Source organism: Nicotiana tabacum, chromosome 4 (assembly GCF_000715075.1).
Source record: "Nicotiana tabacum cultivar K326 chromosome 4, ASM71507v2, whole genome shotgun sequence".
Classification (NCBI taxonomy): domain Eukaryota; kingdom Viridiplantae; phylum Streptophyta; class Magnoliopsida; order Solanales; family Solanaceae; genus Nicotiana; species Nicotiana tabacum.
Window position 1 is genome coordinate 63,604,345 of NC_134083.1, and position 13,580 is coordinate 63,617,924.

Below are 13,580 nucleotides of genomic sequence, written 5' to 3' on the forward strand. Positions count from 1 at the left end.
CGACTACATTTTCAACTTAACACTATCAAACCAATTGATGATAATTGATGATATCTATCATTTACCAAGATATATTGATGATAATTGAACCAAATAGTGATGAATAATTTTAGGATTCAATTAAAAATAGATTATTTTTAACATGACATAAATTCTTGTATTTAGCAAAAGAAAACTATCAATCAAACTAGAATGTAAAGGCAAAGAACTAGATTATTATAATAGCAAAGAACTAGACTAAAAATGCAAACTATTAGAATGTAACATAAAAATTTAGAAAATTTGTGTAAAAATATACATATATATAAGTGTAATATAATAAATTTTAAATAGCTACTTCTATATTCTATTTGGTTCAGTTTTGTTCGGTTATTTTTTGATTAAAACCAAAACCAGACCAAACCAAAAAAGTATCAGTGTTTTTAGTCGGTTTGGTTAGGTTTTTCGGATTTTTATGAACACCCCTAACCATAATCACTAATCCAAAGTATTTAGGCAAGTTAAGTATACCCATGAACTAATTATATCATATTGAGGTTACAACCCGGTCCTTCTCTTACTAGAAAACAAAATCATTTTTACTTGCATTTTATGTGTTCGATAAAATTCCTAGCTTAGTTTTAGTAGTAATTTTAGATGTAATTGATCATCCACTTTTTTGTTTGAAGATTACTTTAAGAATTATCTAGTTTACACACATTTGAACACCTTAGCACACCTATTCCTTGTGGGATTCGATCCCAATCTAGTTGCGTTTATTTTGCTAACGACCGTCTACGCTTCAGTTAGAAGTATAGGATTGGATGTTATCAATTTTGGCAGTTGCCGGGAAGTACGACATTCTTGTACTACTTTGTTATTGTGTGTTTTCTTGAGTTTTTATCTTTCCTTTGTAATACTTTAATTTGTGTGTGCTTGTTGTAGGTTACTAATGGCAGGTAACCATGAACTTGGTGATTTGCCTTTTAGAGCTATTGAGGAAGATGTGTAGGTGATGAAGCGGTGCCGGTTCAAGGAAACTGACGTGGTAGAGGGAAAGCCCAAAACCTACCTACAGTACCTCCTCCACTACCATCACCTACTCCACTACCACCACAACCATATCAACAACATGTCGTACAAAATGAAGGATATGCAAGTGAAATTGTTCCTCCTCGTATTAAGCCGATCACTTTTTAAATCACAAATGTCATGCTCACATTGCTTGAGCTTCATTGGGGCATCTCATCAAAATGCTTACAAGTACTTGAAGGGATTTGTGGATGCTTGTTGGGGAAGTAAGCAAACCAATGTGTCCAAGATGCTTTGAGGTTGAGGTTCTTCCCCTTTTCACTAAGCTGAAAGGTCTTTGATTCGCTGGAGCGTTTACCAAATCACTCTATCCACACTTGAGATAAGTTAGCAGCGAAATTCATTGCCAAGTTCTTTTCACCCGGACATATAGCAATGTTGAGGGATGAGATTTTGGCTTTCAAGCAAGAACCAAAATGAGCCACTACATAAGATTTGGGAGCGTTATAGAACTATTGTGAAGGAATGTCCTAACAATCCACACTTGAGATAAGTTAGCGGCAAAATTCATTGCCAAGTTCTTTTCACCCGGACATATAGCAATGTTGAGGGATGAGATTTTGGCTTTCAAGCAAGAACCAAACGAGCCACTACATGAGATTTGGGAGCGTTATAGAACTATGGTGAAGGAATGTCCTAGCAATGACATGACCGAGAATATGTTGCAGCACACCTTCTATCGTGGCATCAATACAACCAATCAATGTATGGTGAACCAATTGGCAGGGGAAAGCTTCATGACTACACCCTATTCAGAAGCTTGTGCAATACTTCATAAAATGGGGGGAAATATCATCTGCTTGGCAATACCGAGCAAATGTTCCTCAAGGAGATCCTAATTTGATTCATCTTCACAAGGAGTTGCAAGAGTTGACTACCATTATAACTCAACTTTCCAAAGCTCAGCTCCAACAAACTCAAGCTCCGAATCAAGTCATGCAATAGAGGGCGTTCATCTTTTGGGATCTAAACAAAGGGCCAATGTTGTTCTCGCAATTGCCTTGATTGTTGTTGTTCCAACTGCCCTGATTATTATTAGGCCTCCATTGTCCTTGATTAGACTCTTGGAAAGTACCTCTTTGACCTTGATAGTTGCTCACAAATTGCACTTACTCATTTTGCTTTTAATCAGGACCCGCTTGATTGTAGCATCCATCATCTTGTGAATATATCTCATCTTGAAGTTGATGCATGAACTTGTTTCGGAGCTTGAGTTTGTTGAGTGGAGCTTTGGCAAGTTGAGTCATAGTGGTAGTCAACTCGGCAATGGCTTGACCACGATCTTGTAACCCCTTGTGAAGATGAATCATATTAGAATCTCCTTAAGGCACATTTGCTCGGGATTGCCAAGCGGATGATGTTTCTGCCATTTCATCAAGTATTGCACAAGCTTCCGGACATGATGTAGTCATGAGTTCCCCCGGCCAACTGGTCCACCACACATTGATTGGTTATATTGATGCCACAATAGAAGATTTGTTGTAACATATTCTCGGTCATGTCATTGTTAGGACATTCCTTCACCATGGTTCTATAACGATCCCAAATCTCATGTAGTGGCTCGTTTGGTTCTTGCTTGAAAGCCAAATTCTCATCCCTCAACATTGTTCTGGGGTAAAAGAACTTGGTGATGAATTCCACTGCTAACTTATCCCAAGTGTGGATAGAGTGATTTGGTAAACGCTCCAAATAAGAAGATTTTCCCCCTTAGTAAAAAAGGGAACAACCTCAACCTCATAGAATCTTCGGACACATTGGTTTGCTTACTTCCCCATCAAGCATCCACAAATTCCTTCAAGTGCTTGTAAGCGTTTTGATGAGGTGCCCCTGTGAAGTACCCTCTTTGCTCAAGCAATATGAGCATGACATTTGTGATTTGAAAATTGTCCGCCCTAATGCGAGGGAGAACAATTGTACTTGGGTTTCTGTTTAACCATTGTAAAGTCGTTTCAGTTGTGGAAGATGGATCAAACTGGAGCATGGGGCAGCGACAATTGTTCTGTTTGGGACGTGCTCTTTTGAGGAAAATCAAGATTTTGTCGCTTGATGAAGCAACTGCATCGATTGACAATGCAACTGATATGATACTGCAGAAAAAAATCAGGACAGAATTTGCTAACAGTACTGTAATTACAGTTGCCCACAGGATATCCACAGCAATGGATTGTGTGATGGTTCTGGTCATTAGTGATGGCAGGACCTGTTTGTTTACTTTTAAACACGACTATGTTAAGACTTTCAGACTTGTTAATCCCAGTATGTATTAGTTCTAATGACTTTAACTTTGGTTGAGAATACAGGGAAACTAGTGGAGTATGATGAAGCAAGATGGTTTGCTATTCAGGCAACTTGTCAAGGAGTATTGGTCTCATTATCACTTAGCGGAATCTCATTGAAGCTAAATGCATGTTTGCACCATCTTCTTTTCCCTGGCCTATATTGTCCATGTACATTGAACTGCTATAGATGCCCCAACAAGCCACCATTAGGGCAGTGGAGAGCTTGATGTCAATCTGTTTTTCATGAGCAAGATAAGGAATTCCGGGATAACATAAACCAACGTGGGGCATTCGTATGAGCAAGAAAAGTAAAGGAGTTAGTGCCACAAGTTCTATTATATAAGTTGCTGAGCAACTTGGGAGGTAGTGCTCGAATCAACTGTACCTTGTGCCAATCTTTTTGATTCTGTATGCATTGGTCACCAGATGTATATTTTCCACTAAGATTCTTGTTATTCCTTCTTTCCCAAATAAATAATTTTCAGGATGTCATTATACAGTTATGCTACAATTAATAACTAATCAGCCATAGTAATTTTTTCAGTCGCTATTAAAGAAGCAAGCACTTCCTTAACTAGTAATACTGGGTCAAGAAGGTGGAATCTAACAAATAAAGTGTTGAAATTGTCAAAAGTCCCACATCGGTGGATGGCAATTTTGAATGGGAATTTTACCCTATAAAAGGAGGCCTAATGTTTAGGATTTAAACACACCTCTCATTTGCCTTTTTTATCTTCTTAAGGCATTTGTATCTTCTTTCTTTAGTATTATTTCACTTGTAAAATTGGAGTGGAATAAAATATTGATTGTGTCCGAGGAAGTAGGCAAAATTGGCCGAACCTCGTAAATTCTGGTGTTCTTTTATTGTTGTCTTATTGTCTTGTTTATTATTTAGTGGTTGTCATAATTTTTGGTATAGTAGTTGTGACTCATTCACACTATATACATTTGGCTTCCGCAACAATTGGTATCAGAGCCAAGGTACTGTCTAAGTATGCTCTGTGGTTGCAGCATAGTCTGATCTTCCACATCAGAAAAGATCTATCTTGTTAACTGAGTCAAGGTTCTGTCTGGTATGCTCTGTGGTTGCAACTTAGTCTGATCTTCCACACCAGAAAGGAAATAATCTTAATTTGTGTCGTCAGCTACTAAATAATATTTGTGTCAAAATGGCAGACAATAAACAAGAAGAATCTACATCAAGTGTCAATAATACGTCATCGTTGGCATCTTTGCTTATGACAAGAATTGTGTCAAATGCGAAATTTGCGATAGAAATTTTTGACGGGTCAGGATATTTTAGGATGTGGCAAGGCGAGGTTCTAGATGTTCTTTTCCAACAAGGGCTAGATCTTGCCATTGAAGAAAAGAAGCCAGATGTTATTGGAGAAGAAGATTGGAAAATTATCAATCGTGTTTCTTGCGGTACCATTCGATCCTACCTTGCTAGAGAGCAGAAATATCCATACACAAAGGAAACTTCTGCAAGTAAATTAGGGAAAGCACTGGAGGATAAATTTTTGAAGAAAAACAGTCAAAATAAATTGTACATGAAGAAGAGACTGTTTCGCTTCACCTATGTTCCTGGTACCACAATGAATGAACATATCACCAGTTTCAATAAGTTGGTCACAGATCTGCAAAATATGGATGCAACTTTTGATGATGGTGACTTGGCCTTGATGTTGTTGGGGTCACTTTCTAATGAGTACGAGCACCTTGAAACTACTCTACTCCATGGAAATGACGAAATTTCTCTTAGAGAAGTTTGTTCGGCTTTGTACAGCTATGAACAAAGAAAGGGAGAAAAACAGATTGGCGGAGAAGGAGAAGCCCTAATTGTGAGGGATCGTCCTCAAAATCAAAGGAGGACTAAGAAGGGAAGATCCAAGTCGAGATCTAGACCTAGCAAAGATGAATGTGCCTTTTTGTCGAGAAAAAGGGGCACTGGAAAAAAGACTGTCCGAAGTTGAAGAATAAGGCCAGACATAACAATGGAAAGGCTATTATGGATTCAAATGTAGCTGATTGTGATGATTCAGACTTCTCATTAGTTACAACAGAGTTATCAACATCATCAGACATATGGTTGATGGACTCGGCTTGTAGCTATCATATGTGTCCCAACAAGGACTGGTTCGTAAATTTTCAAGAAGGAGAATATGGAGTCATCCACACAGCGGATAACAACCCTCTTACCTCATATGGCATTGGTTCAATAAGATTAAGGAGCCATGATGGAATGATCAGAACATTAACAGATGTTTGATATGTACCGGGTTTGGAAGAATCTCATCTCTGTGGGAGCCCTAGAATCAAAAGGGTTCAAAATCATTGCAAAAAATGGAGTGATGAGAATATGCTCCGGTGCACTAGTGGTAATGAAGGCCAATCGGAAGAATAATAACATGTACCGCTATCGTGGTAGTACAGTTATTGGGACAACAACAGTGATATCCAGTGATGACAAAGAGGCAGAAGCAACCAGGCTATGGCACATGCGCTTGGGACATGCTGGAGGGAAATCCTTGAAAGCTCTATCTAATCAAGGATTGTTAAAAGGTGTAAAGAGTTGCAACTTGGAGTTTTGCGAGCATTGTGTCAAAGGAAAACAGACAAGGGTTAAATTTGGTACAACGATCCATAATACTAAAGGCATTTTGGATTATGTACACTCTGTTTTTTGGGGTTCTTCCAAAACACCTTCATTGGGTGGGAAGCACTATTTTGTAACCTTTGTTGATGATTTTTCCCGAAGAGTGTGGGTGTATACAATGAAGAGGAAAGATGAAGTGTTGGGAATTTTTCTCAGATGGAAGACGGTGGTGGAGAATCAAACAGGCAGGAGGATCAAGTGTATTCGCACAGACAATGGAGGTAAATACAAAAATGATCATTTCAATAAGGTCTGTGAAAATGATGGCATCGTCCGACACTTCACTGTCAGACATACACTGCAACAGAATGGAGTGGCAGAACGTATGAACCGGACTTTACTGGAGAAAGTACGGTGTATGTTGTCCAATGCTGGCTTGGGCAAAGAATTTTGGGCTGAGGCAATTACATATGCATGCCACCTCATTAATCGTCTACCATCTGCTGCTATTGATGGCAAGACACCATTTGAAAAATGGTATGGAAAACCTGCTGTAGATTATGACTCTTTGCACGTGTTTGGCTCAATTGCATACTATCATGTGAAAGAGTCAAAATTGGATCCGAGAGCAAAGAAGGCTATATTTATGGGGATTACTTCTGGAGTCAAAGGATACCGCTTATGGTGTCCAGAGACAAGGAATATTATATTCAGCAGAGATGTTACCTTTGATGAATCTGCCATAACAGATAATGTGACAGTTGAAGATGTCAAACAAACTGGTGGTGCATCAAAGTAGGTGGAGTTTGAGGGAAAATTTATTTTTCCTACACAAGAAGCAGAGGAGGAAACTCATGAAGATTACCCTCTGGAAGAAGAGCCAGTAGAGAGGGAGATTCCAACTCAGGAACCTCGACAACAACTTGAATCAATAGCAACCAGCAGGCCAAAAAGAACAATAACGAAACATGTTCATCTCATAGAGACGGTTGCTTGTGCAACCTCAATTGTAGCTGATAGTGTTCCTACCACTTATAAAGACGCAATCCAAAGTTCAGAAGAAGATAAGTGGAGGATTGCCATGAATGAAGAAATACAGTCCCTTCATTAGAATCATACATGGAAATTGGCCAATCTCCCGAAGGGAAAGAAAACAATTGGGTGCAAATGGGTATTTGCAAAGAAAGAAGGATTTCCTAACCAAGAAGATGTTCGCTACAAAGCAAGATTGGTGGCCAAAGGATATGCTCAGAAGGAGGGAATTGATTACAATGAAGTATTTTCTCCAGTTGTAAAACATTCCTCCATTAGAATTATGTTGGCTTTGGTAGCACAGTTGGATTTGGAACTAGTTCAGATAGATGTAAAAACTGCATTTTTACATGGAAACTTGGAGGAGGAAATCTACATGAATCAGCCAGAAGGATTCAAAGTTGCTGGAAAAGAAAATATGGTATGCAAACTTGAAAAATCGTTGTACGGATTGAAACAATCTTCTAGACAATGGTACAAGCGATTTGACAAGTTTATGTTGCGGCAAGGGTACAAGAGAAGCAAATACGATCATTGTGTGTATTTGCGCAAACTTAATGATGGTTCCTTTGTATATCTTCTCCTATATGTTGATGATATGTTGATAACTTCCAAGAATTCGGAAGAAATTGATAAGTTGAAGATTCAACTAAAGGAGGAGTTCGAGATGAAGGTTCTGGGAGAGGCAAAGAAAATTCTTGGCATGGAGATAATAAGAGATAGACGTTCAAAGAAACTCTGTTTATCTCAGAAAAAATATTTGAAGAGAGTACTACAGCGTTTTGGCATAGATAAGAAGACTAAGCCAATTAGTACGCCACTTGCTCCCCATTTTAAGCTAAGTACTACTATGTCGCCAAAGGATGAAACTGAACAGGAGTATATGTCAAGGGTACCATACGCAAATGTTGTTGGTAGCTTGATGTATGCAATGGTTTGTACGAGACCTGACATTTCACAAGCCGTTGAAGTTATTAGCAGATATATGCATAATCCAGGAAAGGAGCATTGGCAAGCTGTGAAATGGATTCTACGGTATATTCATAGTACTGTAGATGTTGGGTTAGTTTTTGAGCAGGAAGGCAATCGGTTTGTAGTTGGATATTGTGACTCAGATTTTGCAAGTGATCTGGACAAACGAAGGTCAACTACTGGTTATGTGTTTACTTTTGCAAAGGCACCAGTTAGTTGGAAGTCTACTTTGCAGTCAACAGTTGCTTTGTCTACAACGGAGGCAGAGTACATGGCTATTACAGAGGCTGTGAAGGAGGCAATTTGGCTTCAGGGATTGCTAAAGGAGCTTGGTATTGAACAAAAAAAATTACATTTTTTTGTGATAGTCAAAGTGCTATTCAATTAGCGAAGAACCAAGTTTATCATGCAATGACAAAGCATATTGATGTTCGGTATCATTTCGTACGAGAAATCATAGAAGAAGGTGGAGTCACGGTGAAGAAAATTCATACTACGGAGAACCCTGCTGATATGCTGACAAAAGAGGTGACTGCGGTCAAGTTTCAACATTGTTTGGATTTGATCAACATTGTTGAACACTAAAGATTGAAGATGAAGACACAACCAAAATTTATTATTGAGAGAAAATTGAAGATGTGGAATTTTGCCAAGGTGAAAATTTGTTGAAATTGTCAAAAGTCCCACATCGGTGGATGACAATTTTAAATGAGAATTTCACCCTATAAAAAGAGGCCTAATGTTTAGGATTTAAACACACCTCTCATTTGCCTTTTTTATCTTCTTGAGGCATTTGTATCTTCTCTCTTTAGTATTAATTCACTTGTAAAATTATAGTGGAATAAAATATTGATTGTGTCCGAGGAAGTAGGCAAAATTGGCCGAACCTCGTAAATTCTGGTGTTCTTTTATTGTTGTCTTATTGTCTTGTTTATTATTTAGTGGTTGTCATAATTTTTGGTATAGTAGTTGTGACTCATTCATACTATATACATTTGGCTTCCGCAACATAAAGAAACATTTACGTTCGGTAGAAGCTTTTTCTTTATCCTCAGATGGAGGCAAATCCAAAGCCCTCCTGATCTTTACTACACCCTATATAGAACCACTTTTACTGTCAACCAATTTGAATGAGTTTCCCGAAAATGAATTCTGCATATGATTGCCTAAACTTGGCAGAAGAAAACTTCAATGCTGCATCGGCAAACCTGTGTAGTGCAAAATATCAAACATGACTTCTCCAGAAAAGCTTAAACGAGCAAAAGAAAGAACCATAGACATCTGACCATATGAATAATTGTCTACAAACAGTATGAAAACTAGCCTAAATTCTTGCTCTTATCAATTTTGTAACTGTATGACAAAAAAACAATACAAGCGGAAGAGAATCAGCCGGGGAACTTATGAAAGTGAACAATGTTTCCTATAAATGACTATGAAACTTAAACTTGACATTTCTCTCAACAGATCCCTTCAAAAATTACTCAGATTCCACTTAATGTGTATCTGTATGAATTCTTGCGACACATTACTTGTTGAATTTGACAAGATTAATGTGAACTAGTGTGAACATTTGAAGCCTCCTTTTAGGAAGAAATTGGTAGATGCATTTTTCATGCATTTACATTGCATGTTCACACTTAATATGATGTTATGCATGACATTATTAAGGCCATTTTCCATTCCATAAATAGCAAGGGTTTTGTTTATTTGAAAACATCTCTTACTTGCCTTCTTATCTCCTAAGGCATTTGAATCTTCTTTCTTTCTTGTAGTATTTCACTTGTATTTTTTGGAGTGAAATATAGTTTGAGTTGATTGTGTCCGAGGACTAGGCAAAAATCAAATTTTGCCGAACCTCGTTGATTTCTGGTGTTCCTTTTATTATTGTCTCATTTACTATTTATTAGCTACCTTTAGATATAATAGTTATGATTTAATCACTCTCTATATATTCGGTTTTCGCAACAATTGATATCAGAGCCAAGGTTCTATCTTAATATGCTCTGTGGTTGCAGCATAGTCTGAACTTCCACATCAGAAAAGAATTACTTTGGTGTTCTGTACTGTCAGCAAATAAATAGTATTTGTAGCAAAAATGAGAGATAATAAAAATGAAGAGTCCATATCGGGTGTCAGTAATACGTCGTTAGCATCTTCGCTTATGACAAGAATTATGTCAAATGCGAAATTTACAGTTAAAATTTTTGACGGGTCAGGACATTTCGGGATGTGGCGAGCTGAGGTTCTTGATGTCCTTTTTCAACAAGGGCTAGATATTGTCATAGAAGAAAAGAAACCAGATAATATTGGAGAAGGAGATTGGAAGATTATCAACCGCGTTACTTGTGGTACCATTCAATCTTACCTCGCAAGAGAACAGAAGTATCCATACACAAAAAAAACTTCTGCAAGTAAATTGTGGAATGCGTTGGAGGATAAATTCTTGAAGAAAAACAGTCAAAATAAACTTTACATGAAAAAAAGATTGTTACGCTTCACATATGTTCCTGGTACTACAATGAATGATCATATCACCAGCTTTAATAAGTTGGCGAGAGATTTGCAGAATATGGACGTAACTTTTAGTGATGGAGATATGGCCTTAATGTTATTAAGTTCACTTCCCGATTAGTACGAGCACCTCGAAACTACTTTACTTCATGGGAATGATGAAGTGTCTCTCAAGGAAGTTTGTTCTGCCTTGTACAGCTATGAACAAAGAAAGAGAGAAAAACAAAAGAGTGGAGAAGGAGAAGCACTGGTCGTGAGAGATAGTTCTCAAAATCATATGAGAACGAAGAAAGGAAGATCCAAGTCAAGATCCAGACCCAGCAAAGATGAATGCGCCTTTTGCCGAGAAAAGGGGTATTGGAAGAAAGACTGTCCAAAGTTGAAAAACAAGGCCAAACCTAACAATGGGAAGGCTGTCATGGATTCAAATGTAGCTAATTGTGACGACTTTGATTTCTCACTAGTTTACAACTGAGCCATTCAAACCATCTGATATATGGCTGATGGATTCAGCTTGTAGCTATCATATGTATCCTAACAGGGACTGGTTCATTGGTTTTCAAGAAGGGTAATGTGGAGTTATTCACGCCGCGAATAACGATCCTCTTACCACATATGGTATTGGTTCAATCCGATTAAGGAACCATAATGGATTGATCAGAACCTTACAGATGTTCGATACGTACCGGAATTAAAGAAAAATCTCATTTCTGTAGGAGCCTTAGAGTCAAAGGGGCCCAAAGTCATTGCAGAAAATGGGATAATGAGAATATGCTCCGGTGCACTAGTGGTAATGAAAGGAATTAGACGAAATAATAACATGTACCACTATCACGGTAGTACAGTTATTGGGACAGCAACGGTGACATCCAATGATGACAAGGAGGCAGAAGCAACTAAGCTATGGCACATGCGCTTGGGGACATGCTGGAGGAAAATCCTTGAAGATTTTATCAGATCAAGGATTGTTAAAAGGAGTAAAGACTTGCAATTTGGAGTTTTATGAGCATTGTGTCAAGGGGAAACAGACAAGGATTAAGTTTGGAACAGTTATCCATAATACTAAAGGTATTTTGGATTATGTTCACTCTGATGTTTGGGGTGCTTCCAAAACACCTTCATTAGATGGGAAACACTATTTTGTAACCTTTATTGATGACTTTTCCCGGAGAGTGTGGGTGTATACTATGAAAACCAAAGATGAGGTGCTGGAAATTTTTCTCAAATAAAAGGCGATGATAGAGACTCAAACAGGCAGAAAGATAAAGTATCTTCGTACAGATAATTGTGGAGAATACAAAAATGATCTTTACAATAAAATTTGTGAAGATGATGCATTTTGAGACATTTCACCATCAGAAATACACCACAACAGAATGGAGTGGCAGAACGCATAAACCGGACTTTGCTGGAGAAGGTTCGGTGTATGTTGTCCAGTGCTGGCTTGGGTAAAGAATTTTGGGCTGAGGCAATAACATATGCATGCCACATTATTAATCGTCTACCATCTGCCGCTATTGGAGGAAAGACACTATTTGAAAAATGGTATGGAAAACCTGCTGAAGATTATAATTTTTTGCATGTGTTTAGCTCAATTGCATACTATCATGTGAAAGAGTCAAAATTGGATCCGAGGGCAAAGAAAGATATATTTATGGGGATTACTTCTGGAGTTAAAGGATATCGATTATGGTGTCCAGAGACAAGAAAAATTATATTCAGTAGAGATGTTACCTTTGATGAATCTGCCATAACAGATAAGGTGACAGTTGAAAATGTCAAACAAACTGATGGTGCTTCAAAGCAGGTGGAGTTTGAGGGAAAATTAATTTTCCCAACACAGGGAGAAAACGAGGAAACGATAGAAGATTATCCCCTGGAAGAAGAGTCAGTGGAAGGGGAGATTCCAACTCAGGAATCCCAATAACAACTTGAATCAATAGCAACCAACAAGCCAAAAAGAACAATAAAGAAACCTGTTCGTCTCATAGAGACGGTGGCTTGTGCAGCCTCAATTGTAGTTGATGATGTTCCTACCACTTATAAAGACACAGTCTAAAGTTCAGAAGAAGATAAGTGTAGGATTGCCATGAATGAAGAAATGCAGTCCCTTCATCAGAATTGCACATGAAAATTGGTCAATCTCCCGAAGGGCAAGAAAGCAATTAGGTGCAAATGACTTTGCAAAGAAAGAAGGATTTCCTAACCAAGAAGATGTTCGCTATAAAGCAAGATTGGTGGCCAAAGGGTACGCTCAAAAGGAGGGAATTGATTACAATGAGGTGTTTTCTCCAATCGTGAAACACTCCTCTATTAGAGTTTTGTTGGTTTTGATAGCACAGTTAAATTTGGAACTAGTTTAGTTAGATGTAAAAACTGTATTTTTACATGGAGACTTGGAAGAGGAAATCTATATGACTCAGCCAGAAGGATTCAAAGTTGCTGAAAAGAAAAATATGGTGTGCAAACTTAAAAAATCGTTGTACGGATTGAAACAATCTTCTAAACAATGGTATAAATGATTTGACAAGTTTATGTTGCGGCAGAAGTACAAAAGAAGCAAATACGATCATTGTGTGTATTTGCGCAAGCTTGACGATGGATCCTTCATATATCTTCTCCTATACGTAGATGATATGTTGATAGCTTCCAAAAGTCAAGAGGAAATTGAGAAGTTGAAGATTCAACTAAGAAAGAAATTTGAGATGAAAGATTTAGGTGAGGCGAAGAAAATTCTTGACATGGAGATAAAAAGAGATAGACATTCAAAGAAACTCTATCTATCTCAGAAAGAATACTTGAAGAGAGTAATAGATCGATTTGGCATGAATGAGAACATGAAATCGGTTAGAACTCCTCTTGCTCCTCACTTTAAGCTTAGTGCTGCTATATCGCCGAAGAATAAAGCTGAACGAGAGTATATGTCAAGAGTTCCATATGCGAATGTCGTTGGTAGTTTGATGTATGCAATGGTTTGCACAAGATCTGATATTTCACATGCTATCGTAGTTGTAAGCAGGTATATGCATGATCCAGGAAAGGAGCATTAGCAAGCTATGAAATGAATTCTACGGTATATTCGTAATACTGTAGATTTTGGATTGATTTTTGAGCAG